Source organism: Centroberyx gerrardi, chromosome 8, assembly GCF_048128805.1.
Source record: "Centroberyx gerrardi isolate f3 chromosome 8, fCenGer3.hap1.cur.20231027, whole genome shotgun sequence".
Taxonomy (NCBI): Eukaryota; Metazoa; Chordata; class Actinopteri; order Beryciformes; family Berycidae; genus Centroberyx; species Centroberyx gerrardi.
In genome coordinates this window covers 31,666,801-31,680,592 of record NC_136004.1, presented here as the reverse complement: position 1 = coordinate 31,680,592, position 13,792 = coordinate 31,666,801, and the positions used below count along the sequence as shown (strand labels likewise).

The window sequence follows — 13,792 nt, the reverse complement described above, 5'->3', positions numbered from 1 at the left end:
AATTAAAAGGTCTATACATCATCTCCACTATTGTGCCGTGGGACTGTACAGAATGGATTAATGCTAACTACTAGCTATAGATTAGATTAGAGACAGTCATTGCTGCTATTGTAAAGATCATGATGAAACTTTGAGAAACCTTCTGGACTGATGTGAAGAACTTCATACACTTGAAAACCATTCACTTCAGTGGGAAAAAGGGCAATATGATTTTACTGCTGCTAATGCTCTGTACATTAACACAAATACAAAACACAAATACAAAAGTACAAATTCCTTCACCCCAAGCCTAATTTTACATAGTTTGATATCAATTTTACTTTGAAGATAGATTTAGATAATTTTTTTAAACAACATTTAGTAACAGGGACACATACTAAACAGTATAAAGCCAACAGATAGTCTTTTTTGTGAAACATTCTCCCTTTTACAATGAATTTCTGAGCAACCGTATTTGTAATTTGTTTACAAATTTGCCACACATTTATTGTAACTTTATTTTAGTTCTCTATTATGTTCTGCTTGCATTGTGCGTATTTTATCACCATGTACACAAAAATGTACAGAATCTTTCCTTGTGTTTGCTATTGAGCGAGTCATCTTCTCAATACACCATCTTTGTTTTCGCACCCGCAGTTTTTGAGCGCATGCGCAAGCGCTACCTCCGGTCCCTCGCTCGCGCTGACAGCAGGCTGGCCGGAGACCGTTCGCTGCCGCTGCCGTTGTTGTTGCTGCCGCCGCTGGCATCGACTCCACGTTGTGTCCTGTCCTGTGCAGCCTGAGGAGAACGGACTTATCTTTGGAGAAAAAACAACAACAACAGAAAGAGTTTTTTTGGAGGCTTTTTGAAACGTCGGTCGCTGAGCTTTCTCCGCCGTCTTCCCCCGGTGAATTGATACTCGGTAAGTGTTCGCTTTTATGACAGTTTTCGGTGCGGAGGAAGGGATGAATGGGCGGCTGGCTGTCCCGTCCGGCCGGTCAACTTCACCATGCTGAACCTGCCTGCTTACATTCAGCTGTTACCGATGTGTAAATGTAAAATGTGTAGTTTAATAAATTACTTTAAGTCCTGGCTTGTTAGCGAGATGTCCACATATTTATTTTTCTAGCTACAAGTTTTCCTCCGGCCATCTCTTCACCGTCCGCACCGCATGGAGCTGGCTGTCGTCCTAAATGTGGCTTTTAACGTTAATGTTTAACGTTAATGCCGGTGTACTGTCTGTAAGCGGAATCCATATACACTTCTTTTTCTGGAGGCAGAAGCTGGTGTCAGAAATAGTCTTTGTAACAGGTAGCTAATATTATTATTTTTGTCTGGATTTTAACTGTTAAATGCCTTTCCTAGTCGGTCTAACCAATGGCAAGACAGCAGCTGTTAGTCCCAGTAATAAAGTACAGGTATCATTTATGCTGTAGCACATAAACACTTAATATTTCTTTATACACAACCATTTAGCCTTCCAGTTAACACAATAAACATTTTCAGCACTCATGTTTAGCCTTGTAAACAACTTCAGATTATCTTCACTTTCATATGGGCTTGTCAGGTTTGGGTTCAGTATTTAGTTCAATCAATTCAGGAAGTGCAATGTCTTCTGCCACTGAAAATGGTTTCAGTGTTTGCCATATAAAGGGAATTATGTCAAATTGATACTAAACCAGTTGATGAATGAATGTGTAATCATGAATATGTAATTTCTAGCTGTTCACACTGATATTTTGAATGAAATGGGAGTGGATTTGGGGTACTGGGGCGTTGAGAGAGGCAGAAATATACATGTTATACAGGTTGGAAGGGGTGGCAGGTTGGGCTAGTGGTTCGAGGGACTGTCCCATAACAGCCAATGTCCTGCCAAAATGTCCTTAAGCAAGACACTGAACCCCTACCTGCTCACTATATTGCAAGCCACTCTGGATAAGATTATCCACTAAATGTCGTCTCTGGAAATGAAAGGCCTGTGCTCCCTGTCAGTTGCAACTTTGCATTTTGCATTTTGCGTGTGAGTCGCATTTGCATTTTCCACATTTGCCTAAACCTGACAAATCTTCCACACTGCCGTCACCGGGTCAGGTTTCATCCCGGCCCGGCCCGACCCGACCCGGTGTGCAGAGTCAGCAGAGAGCAGGACCAGACCGGAGCAGGACCAGGAGCAGGTGGCTCCTCGCTGCCTGAGGAATGTAAATAGAAACGGTAACCCGAGCCTTATATTTCGCCCCAGCCTCCCTGCCGCTGAGTGTTGACGAGGAAGGAGCGCTCCACTTGTAAATGGGGATCAAGTGTGTGTGACATTTTGTTTTCAATTAGTGTTATCCGCCTCCGTGTGTAAGGATATACACAAACGTTTTCTTAACAGTAAATCCATGAAGCGGCTCAGGTGTCTCAAGAGAGGCAATTTTGTGTTTTAGGTTCTTCTTTGTGTGTAACCTTGTTGTTTTTGTTCCCGGTGCATCTCGGTCCGGATGTGCAGGTTTTTACACCCTCAGCCCCGTCGACGCTCTCCAACATTTCCATGCCCAAGGCCTCTCTCTCTCTCTCTGCTGGAACGCCATCACACAGCTTTTTAAATGGATCCATGGCTGCTGTAGATCTCTCCTGGCACAACATCCGTGCAGTGCGAGGCAGCGATGCCTTCGTCTTTTGTTTCCCCCTGACAGCAGAGAGACAGACACATCGGAGTGTCTTCATGAGTTTAATATTTTGTGCCGATATTCAGTACCTTTTTTATTTTTTCTGTGGATTAGTATTCTGTGCTTCCCCTGGGTTGTTTTTCACAGTCAAATATGGGTTTTTGAAGGCCAGTGCCAGTACTGATATTTTTAGACCTAAGTCGCGATGGCTGATGTTAAATATGACCATTTTCATGCCAGAAAAATCCATGTATCCAGTGTATTTTATTCTTACAGGGTGGAAAAGCCTCTGAAACAGCATTCAGAGCATCATGGGACACTAAAACTCTCCACTGAATCCCAGACTGATGAAATTATTTCAGTGCCAGCAGCTCTTTACGGCAGAGAGACCCACCACACCTGTTCAATGGTAGGGAAACTCTGGGAGACATTACTGCCTTTTTAAACGAAGAATTAATCTGCAAAACAACATAATAAAATATGAAAAGAAAATAGAGTTTTTCTGTAGCTGTAATCAGAGAGGAACCTGCATCTTATCAGAGCCTGATGACACTGACTGATATTTATTAAAAGTCCAATATCGGCCAGATGCATCGGTCTAACCCTTGCAAATATTCATTGATATTACAAATCAATGATAACCATATCAGAATATAGTTTTCTTTTTGCGGTTGTCATGGCTACACATCAAACCCCCATGCCCTGTCAGCTAACTGGTAGTGAGATGGAGCTGGATGGAGGAGCTGCATCCCGCTGGCCAGGCTGAGAGCGGCTGTTAAGGTGAACCAGTGAAACCGGAGCAGAGTGATGCCTGCTGCCATCAGCCGAGCCATCCCTCTTCTCTCATTTCAACTCAATCTCACCCCCCCCCCACCCCCCCACCCCCCACCCCCTCCTCCCCCGGCCCCCGCAGCAGCGCAGAGGGCCCGCTCTATCAAGTGCATATTGCAGCGTAAAGCCCAGGAAAGTAGCCTCATTTTAGAGACGAAAGGGAAAGGAATCCGACGCCGAGCTTCCCGTCTTCAGCTCTCCCCGGCTCAAATATAAACGCCTCATCGTCCGGGAGACAGCGGTTTTTTTACGAGAGTCCCAGAGGGGCGCTCCGCTCCGCAGCCGTTTGATGTGCTGAAAACAGACGAGAGGGGGAAGACGGAGCTGCAACACTCCTGATGTTTGCATTACGGTTTCCCTGAGCCGCCGCTCCTTTACCAAACCCCTCATGGACTGCCATCATGGGGCCGCCGGCTCACAGTTTACTTTTTTTTTAAATCTCTTTATTCAAGAACATTACTAAGGTACCAATCTCGGAACCCATCGTCTATCGGTCTGACGACGACTTCCTCTTCCGCGCGCCGGTCATCGTTTACAGTCCGATTAGCAACTTGAGACGCGAGAATGGGGTTGGAGTTGAGAGACGACGTCTACCATCGATACTTTTTGTAGGTGTTTTGTAGGTCCAGACGACATTTCGGCTAATCTCTATAAACAGATATCTGCATATTAGGCGTCGTCTCTCAACTCCGACTCCATTCTCGCGTCTCAAGTTGCTAATCGGACTGTAAACAAATGACCGGCGCACGGAAGAGGAAGTCTCGGCCCGGATGTCCGAAATATTGGCCGTCGCCCCCAGAGTCTAATCGTCGTCAGACCGGTAGACGATGGGTTCCGAGATTACAAGTTCAAGCAGAAAAAAACATAATTAGCTAGTAATGCTCCATTTTGCTTTTATAGAAGAAACAAAAAACAAAACAGTAACAACCTAATAAAGGAAATCGAACAAAAAGACACTGTCCTTCCTGTCCCCCCTGACCCCTGAGGTCATCTCTCATAACTTACGGCTCGTTTCAGGTGTTCAGCTGACGCTCCTGTCCAGAGAGCAACAACAACAAGCTGAAAATACCAGATCAACAACATCACATGCCGGCCTTTACCTTTATTACTCTTCTTTGCTGGTGATGACGGTGAATGTAAGACTTTCAAGGTCTTTATATTATTCGGTTTTCATGATTTTGTTTGGCTCAGGGTGAGAAAAAACGATCTATTGTTCATGATGTTTTGCAAGTAAATGTAGCTTCTTTAAAGGGTGTTTACTGAATTAATTTGAAGATCCTCGCAGGCAGAATCTTTGCAAGTCAGTTCAAACGCTGCAGACTTTCCTGGTTGGAAGGATTTTTACTGTTTGGTGTTTTGTTTAGTTAGTTTAGTGTTTAGCGTTTAGTATTTTGGAGTTTAGTGATGTGAGCCAATCAAGATCAAGTCCAGCTGTGATGCGTTGACTGGAGTCTGAAACTGCCTGGGGGAAAAAAAAAAAAAGATGGACCTTTAAAAATGCGATAACTTTAAATTTAACCATTTAACAGTGTCATCATTAAATATCTTGATCATTTATTTAAATAGAGGAACATTTGAATTCCTGTAATGGTTTCCGTTTAATCTTCTTCTGCTGTTGAATTCACTGTAAGGCTTCGGCGTCTCCCTGTACGTCTCGTGGTAAACACCCATTAGCGGGTTGCGGGGATCGAACCTCTGACCTCATTTCAATTACAGGACGCCGTCTCTACCCCGCCATTCTTCTTCCCTTTCTTCTTCTATTCTCTTCCCTTTTCTTCCGGCTCTGTCTCCCGTCACGCCGCAGAGACGAACGGGCCCACCTGACCCGCTGTCGGCTCAGAAACAAACCCCCCCCCCCCCCCGCGCCGGGGCGCCGTCACTCCCCTTCACATCTCCCCGGCATATCTTTAAGTGGCGCGCGGCTCATTGAAGACGAGCGCGGCGCGTTTGAGGCTCGCTGAAATCGACCCGCAGAGAGACGCGACGCTTTGCCAACGGTTTCTCACACACTGAAATATTCACACAGGCGTTTCTGCAGCGGCAGCATAAAAGGACAAGCTTCACATCCTCTGCTGTCCTGGAGTGGCACGATCAGCCGATATATCCCGCTGATATCGGCCTTTTATTGAATTTGAATATTAACCAGTCATGTCATCCACTGCTGATATGATGCAGGTTCCTCCCTGAACACAGCTACAGGAATTAGTCTGTTAAACCTGCAATTAAACTTTATTTTCTTTGCACGTTTCATTTATTCATTTCATTGATCAGTTATATTTTTTGTAAATCTTCATTTAAAGGCAGTAATGTCTCCCAGAGTTTCTCCACCATTGAATAGGTGTGGTGGGTCACTCTGCCTTAAAGAGCTGCTGACACTAAAATAATTTAATTATTCTGGGTTTCAGTGGAGAGTTTTAGTGTCCCATGATGCTCTGAATGCTGTTTCAGAGGCTTTTCCACTTTGACAGGAATACAAATCTGGGGAAAACACAGGATACACGGATTTTTTTTGGGCATGAAAATGGTCAGATGTAATCATATTGAACATCAGCTATCAGCAACTTAGCTAAAAAATATCAGTATTGGCACTGGCCTTCAAAAACCCTTATCTGACTGTCAAACTCTTCATGGATTTGATAATTTCCAGGCCTTACTACACTGCTGAAACAATTAGTTGATTAGAAAATTAATCGATTATAATTTTGATAATTGATTAATCGTTTTAGTCATTTATCAAGTAAAATGCAGACATTTGCTGGTCACTGCTACAGTTTTGCTGCTTTTTTCTGTTTCATATCATTATAAAATTAATACTTTGGGTGTTTTTTGGCTGCTGGTCAGACTAAGTAAGACATTTTTTGTGCTCTGGTAACTTTTGTCACTATTTTTGACATTTTATAGACTAAATGATAAATGGTTAGTTGCAGCTCTACTGTAAACGCTGACTGTCATGTCACACATCATGCTGTTGTAGTGAAGGTCTATCCGACACTCATCAGGCCTGGTTGACTTCTCATGTTGCTCGGCTCGGCGTGCGGTTGGAGGCGTGTGACATCACCGCCGACAGACTCGTTAACGAACTGGTTTTATTTTTTTTGTTTTTTCGTGCGGTACCTCGGTAGCGGCCCCCGCTGTGAAGCCGTACGTGAGCCGAGACTCCGATGAGCCGGAGTCCGGCGCTGTGCATCCAGAGCCGCTCTAATGAAACCCATTAGTTGCCTCGCCACAGCTTCAGATGGGCCTCGCCGCAGTTTACCTGAGCTGAATGTGGGCTCGGGGAATTGCCTCATGACCCACAAAGGCTGCCAGGGTTTCATAGCTTCTGGCTCCGCTGAAGACACGAGAACTCCTTTTTTGTGTGTATTTTTCATAGTGTGTTTAGCTCCTGACACTGAGGGTTTTTTTTCCCCTCATGTTGCTCATAGCTGAGTGAAGGAACAGGCTGTTTTGGAGCGTCCCGGAGGCTCAGACCGTGACCACACTGATCTGTTGTGTCTGTTCGTCTCTGTTCATTTCAGTGCATTTCCTCTGAGAGCTGTCTGCTGTCCGGACAGGACTGGTGACGCTCCGTCTGTCAGATTTCCATCTATTTTTGACGGACAGAAAGTTCAGCCCAGTTAGACGGATGGATTTGCCACCGTCCGCGTTTCTACGTTTGTTTTGTAAAAACTAGCGGCGAACACAAAGACGAAACCAAAGATAGAAACAGATAAAACAGAGAAAGCCTGGTGGAGCGTTGGGATGACTGGAGGTTTTCCAGCTCAGTTTCTTACTGAATTTATACTGTAGAGAGTCTGTTTCTTCTTGTTTCTATGAAGCAGCTCCGTTATGAGCAAAGCTTCCTGTTCTTCTGCCTCTCCACCATGTTGACGCTCAAAACAAACCAACAGACAGAAAACTGTCCGTCAATAATTCTGTCTGTTTTCTGATGGATCAGCGTGCCTCAGTTGGATAAAGGTGTGTAACATGTAACTGCAGCATCCTGTGTTTCAGTCCGGCCTGGGACCTTCACCGCATGTCATCCCCCTCTCTCTTTCCCAATCTTCTTCATTTATGCTGTCAACTATCACATAAAGGCAAAAGTGCCCAAAAACAATCTTAAAAAAACAAAGGAATAGACTGTTTTGTTCTAGCTGAATGAGAGTCGGGGAATTGACTCATGGCTTACGGTGGCTGCCTGGCTCCACTGAGGACATCAAAACTCACCTTTTTGTGTGGGAATATTTTCCTTTGCTTCTGACACTTCTTTTGTCAAAATGTTCATAGCTGAGTGTAGGACTTGGCTTTTTTTTGTGAGAGCTGAAATGATTCAGGGAGCTACTTCATGATGCGTGAAGGCTGCCAAGGCTGCTGGGCCGTGGCTGCACTAACGACATCAAAATGAATCGTTTGTGGATGTTGTATTTAGCTTCTGACACTGTATTTTCCTTCAGATTGCTCATAGCTGAGTAAATGTAAAGTCCAGGGTTGCAGGATACAGTAATACTGAAATATTGTGATACCAAACTCTTGCAAGGACTGGATCAAAATTCATGCTGCGTACAGGGCGGGGCCTTGTATTTTAAAAAAGATCAGATCATTATCCATATTTTAGTGTGTAATGACAGGAGCAGCCTGTGAAACGACTGGTTAGCCTGCCAGTTCACTCCCTCGGTCTGCTGCTGTGTCCGGGACCGCTCCGCACTCTTGAGACTTCATTTACTTAAGTCCCGTTCAGTCCCTGTTCAGGTCTTCCACGATAACACATGTCCCGATAGTGGGTCCGCTCGTGTAACTCTCTCCTCCAGGCTGCTTTCTGCGAGGTGAATGGATCCAGAGAATTGGCTCCGACCCATGGAAGCCTCCTGGACCGCTGCCCAATACTACGCTGCTGGATATTGTAATTAGCTTCTTACTCTGCAGCTCTCCTCAGAGTTCATGCGGGGTTCCTGGGCGAGTCTGGAGAACGGATTTGATTCTGTTCACGTCTTGAAACATTTTTTTTTTTTTTTACAACTGCACTATAAAAAATGGAAATTCTAGAAGGAATGAGATAAGCTGATAAGATGAAACTTTATTGATCCATGTGGGGAAATTGAGTCTTTGCAGCAGCAAAAGTAAAAGGATTCAACGGGGAAACAGAAGCACCCAATAGAATATAAAGCAGGCAATTAGAACAGTAGAAACAATAAGAATAATAAAACAATAACAATAAAAGCAATAGAATATAAACAATTTTGGGGTTATGAAATTGTTTGCTGCCAACAATTTAAGCACTTTGGTAGAGAGAGAACGTGCAGAAACATGCAGAAATATGTACTTTTGATATACTTTTACCACCAAACTGGAACAAAAGACAACTAAACAATTCCTGACTCTCTGCAATGTGGGAATACAACGCACCATAACTGATTCAATTTCAATAAATCATGACCTGTTGTGGGTTATTGATTAATTAATCATCCTTGCCAGTTGTCAGTGCAGCGTGTCAAATCAAGCTGAGAGAATAGAGGGAATGCATGAGTTTGTGAGTGGCGTTTCTCTCATGTTAGTCTGATATCTCAGTGTTGGACAGTTTTTTTGGATCAGTGTTAAAACCGAGGGAAACGAAGCGTAGAGGTTTCTGTCTGAGGTGCGACTGCAAGGCTGCTTACATCAATAAGACGATCAGATTCAAGAATTGATCCCGTATAGCAGAAAACAAAAATTACCAATAAACAAGAAGCTGATTACAAGGAGTCGGTAATCCCATTATCTGCCTCACATGTTGTGATATTTGCATATAGCATGATGTGGCCGACAGTCATATTGATGATCGGCTACAATCAGCATATGGGTCAATGACATAATATGCATTTCTTGTGTTCTAATCCATATCTGCTTCATGAGAAAACCATTTTTATTTTTGAGTCCGACATTTTCGGGTGGTGCAACCGTCTGAAAACTTAACTTCAATAAAAATGTTAATTTTATCAATACAATTCTTTATCAGATAGTTGCCTATGAATAAGGAAAACTTGTGCTGTAGTGCTTTTTCAATAGTGTTCTATAACCTAAAAAGCTTTTGTCCGAAAATTGGACTTGGAAAATTCAGTGGCACACAACAAAAAGGCACAAAAGTATTCCTCTAGTGCTGGTGAACGTTAACCTCATTTTCCAGATTGGCATCTCTCCCTTATGAAATCGCTGTTTTTATGTTTTACCTTTTAGATAGAATAAACATTTTAGATGTCCTGCATTTCGCATAATTATTTGAAAACAGCGTCGTAGCGAAGACCAAACCAGCTTCTTGTTAATCAGCAGCTCCGACTAATTTAGTGGAATGACAAAGCTAGCTGATTCCACACAGACTATTTCCAGGTGGATAAACTCTCTTTCACAGCTGAACGGCTTGAAGTAACCAGGCAGGACGTTAGCGATTGGTCAGAAGTGCCGTGTAAGGCGGGACTTCCTGTGTAAACAAACTCAACTTCTCAGGTGAAAGTGAGCGTGTGCATTGATTTGAAAAAGGGGAAACTTTTGTCAGTCAGGAGCTTCTGCTACTTTTCATTCACAAATAAAATGGATATTGTTCGCTTTTGTACTGCTATTTTATGCTTACTTCATCAACCCATAAATATCTTACGTTACTATACATCTCTGAAGTTTGGGTTTTCTATTATAAATGTCGCGCGATATCATGAATGGGATGAACCAGTCTCATTTGAGCTAATTGTGTGATAGCGGCCTGTAAACATCAGCAGCAATTTTGTAAAGGAGAGAGGCCAATCTGGAAAATGAGGTTAACTTTCTTCAACACCAGCAGAATCCTTTAAAAAGCAATTGCAGAAGAGACTAGCGATTTTATGTAAACATTAGCAATTTTATGTAATGTGGCTTTAAGAATAGCAGGCAATCAGCGAGGAGGTCTTAACAGAAAACTCCCAAAGGAGGGCTGTGATGCTGCAGAGAGGTTACTCATTCTCCCACAAATAAAATGTTCAGATCCAAGCACATCAAGACGTGAAGGTCTGGGGGGAAGGGAGATGGAAATGTGCAGGAAGGTTCTGGATCCACTCGCCTGTGGCTCAGCAGGATGTTTGGAGACGGCCGACCGCTCAGCCATGCATGGGCGCATGATGGCTCCATTACCTGGGTGAGAGGCTGTGATGTGAAGCCAGCAGCCGCACAGACACACCGCCTGCCTCCCTGCAGGCTGATGACACACACACACACACACACACACACACACACACACACACACACACACACACTCAACCAGCCACAGCTACCGAAAGCGACTTGGCTGATGTGTGGCTCTATTCTGATCGATTATGGGCAGTGTGAGAGGCTTCGATTGCATCTATGTAGCTGTCTGCAGAAAAACACGCTATGTATTTATACGTTTATACTTTGGTATTGCCTTTCATAATGTTACGTAGCGTTCACAGAAAATAAACAGAAAAAACTCAATAAAATGACTTCTGCAATCTCACCATCGACCCCTTGCAACGACCGATGCAACCGTTCTCCAAGCATCGTTTTTGAGACTTTTATTCCTGTCGTCTTTCAAATAATAGTTGTAGAGAAGTGGAACTTTTTTTTTTTAAGATAATTTTTGAGCCTTTTCATCGTTTTTTTGAAAGTAGAGATAGACAGGAAAGACTGGGCGAGAGTGGGGGATGACATTTGTGGAGGAAATTACACTATTATACTATTCTGTCTTTAATATATTACTCTGTCTTTAATATATTTACTGTACTCTCTTTGTATTATTATGAGAGCTCATCTCTGTGTGGAAAATGCCTTTGACCTGACCTGAGCAGTGGTGGGTAGAGTACTGAAAATCTATACTCAAGTAAAAGTACAATTACTCCCATAAAAAATGACTCAAGTAAAAGTGAAAATTACCATTTGAGAAACCTACTCAAGTAAAAGTAAAAAAGTACCTGGTTAATAAATTACTCAAAGTACAAGTTACTTTCCATTTTAATATTTTTTAGGGTGTGCAAAATAATGAAAAAGCAGCACTTGTTGATAAAACTTTCTTACCCCTTTCTAAAACAGAATATAAGTCTGTTTAACTCTAGTATTTACAGACATTATCAAAGTAACCAAACCTATTACAGCCCCAAAATGCAGCAGATACGGAATACAATACACTTCATTAAAACTCAGATTTTCTGTTCTGTAGTATTACTCTCTGTACCAAGACCTCAGTCAGTCAACTAGAGAATGAAAACTCCTCTTTTTTTGGGGGATACCCATTTGTTGGAAGCTGCCTCTTGTTCTGCGTTTTGCTCCGTCATCATCGCATCGTGGTCAAAAGACAGGTGGGGCTTATTTTTCTTTTTCTCCCCCCTACACTCAATCCCCACATGTAGAGCAGACTAGTTGTAACGAAGGTATAAATGGCAAATGTAGTGAAGTAAAAAGTAGATTACTGGCTCAAAAATATACTCGAGTAAAGAGTAGAAGTACAGTTTAAAAAAAGGAACTAAAAGTACTCATGTGCGTTACTTGTGATGCGTTACTACCCACCCCTGGACCTGAGGCAGATAAGACAGTGGCTAGTTGAATTGGTCCTTGTTTGAGCAGGAAATCTTTTATCCCCGGGAACCTGGCCATCCTCAGTTGAATGGTCTCTTGTCTTCAGTAATTGGGCGTAGAGGATGCTGCTGAACGGGTCTTTTGTGAGACACCAAAACTATTATCTTAGCACTTGTGATGAATGTGATCCAGCCCCCTTTTGTAAACTGGATTTCACCTTTTTAATACTGCAGGCAAACTACTGTTTTGCGCTCTTTTGCTCCACACACTTGATGGGTGAACATCTTATACCTTGTTTGAAAACAATAAAAACAACAGAAGGACAACTCTACTTTCCAAGTCTCTTTTATTACAGAAAACTTCCGCCACAACATTCAACAAAGGTCCTGGGTCGGATTCAGACCTAGGACGTTCCTCAGCCTCAGACCGCTGAGCCACCAGGACGCCGTTTTGAATGGCTGGAATCAACTTCTCATCCGTTTTGCACTCGCCAGGCTTAACTGTTCATAAACTAAATCGCATCAGTAGGGAAACAAGGAAGCACCGAAATCTGATTGGCTGTTTCACGGGCGACTTTTCTCGGCTGAGAACCTTGTTGAGCGTCCGCACATCGCCGAGTTTCCCTCTTCGGTCAGCTGCTCTACAGGAAACAGATGGACATGTGATGGACTGAACTCAGTCAGAATTCACTTCACAGACACTTTTTCACCAGCAAACTCAAATTTTAGATCAAAATACATCGGATCCGCAGATCGATGTTCCATTTGTAATTGCTTTCGATTTGATGATATAGCAGTTGTAGTAGATTAGTTGCTTCAAGCGGTGGATAGTGTTCAGTACTTGAATGTTTCAGAGTGCTTAGATTATGATGTGCTGCAGCCACTTTCACTCTTGAACCAGCAAACTAAATTTTTACCACAGAATACTCCAAATGATGGATGGGTAGCAACCCAAGTGTCCGGTAGAGTGGACAAACAGCCACAGCCAAAATTCCCCACAATGTCACACACACCCAGAAACACACACACACATATATATACAATAATAGTAAATACGAAATAAACATTCCAATGTAATGGACAACAAAGATTTATCTTATTTATCTTATAGTAAACTGAATTTATATAATACTTTTCAAAACGGCGTCAAAAAGTGCATTTACAAACAATACACCGACGATAAAGAAAAGTCAGTAAGGCAGGCGGTAAAAATGCACGGCAAGCTTCTTAGGAGTCGACTGGAATAACAAAGCGGTTTGAAGCTGTCTGCGCTTCACATAATGTGGAGACAGACTTCCTGCTTTGAGTCGGCGGCGGCGGCGGCGGTGCTGAGGGGGTTTTTATCTCGCTCAGCGACCGCGGGCTGCATGCCTGCTGTATGACAATATCCTGACACTCTGGATCTCACTTGGTGCTTTTTTTCCTTCACAAAGAAACTTTTTGTATTGTTTGGGAAAAGTTTTGACGCTTGTCCTTCATTCGCCGGCTTGTTAGCGTTACAAATTGGAAGCGAGGCAGAGAGGAAGAGCCACTAGCTGTTAGCTTACGGTTAAACTCTGCCTTCCCTCAGCAGCTACCATCAAGACTCTCTTGAGCAAGGCACTAGTTGTGCTGTAGAGCTGCTCAGTGGCCAGCAGAAGAAGACTGTAGGTGTACTGAGCAGTTCCACTTTCCTTGCATAAATAAAGGTTACAACTAGATGGCACTCAGTAGACTTTATTCCTCCTCCAACGCTATGCAGTTGTCAATATATTCTAGTTCCACATGTCAGATTTTCACCAAAAGTTAATAATTTCTTCCATGCCACATCACCAACTTGTTTCACA

General features: G+C 43.1%; 1 protein-coding gene across 1 annotated transcript in view; it reads left to right on the top strand.

Annotated features, from left to right (window-relative positions):
• Positions 1-809: 809 nt before the first annotated feature.
• Positions 810-13,792, top strand: part of LOC139920013 (spermatid perinuclear RNA-binding protein-like) — a 78,724-nt gene continuing 65,741 nt past the window's right edge. Inside the window, exon 1 of the mRNA XM_078285031.1 lies at positions 810-902. The gene's annotated coding sequence lies outside the window, so the exon portion shown is untranslated. The remainder of the gene's footprint in view (positions 903-13,792) is intronic.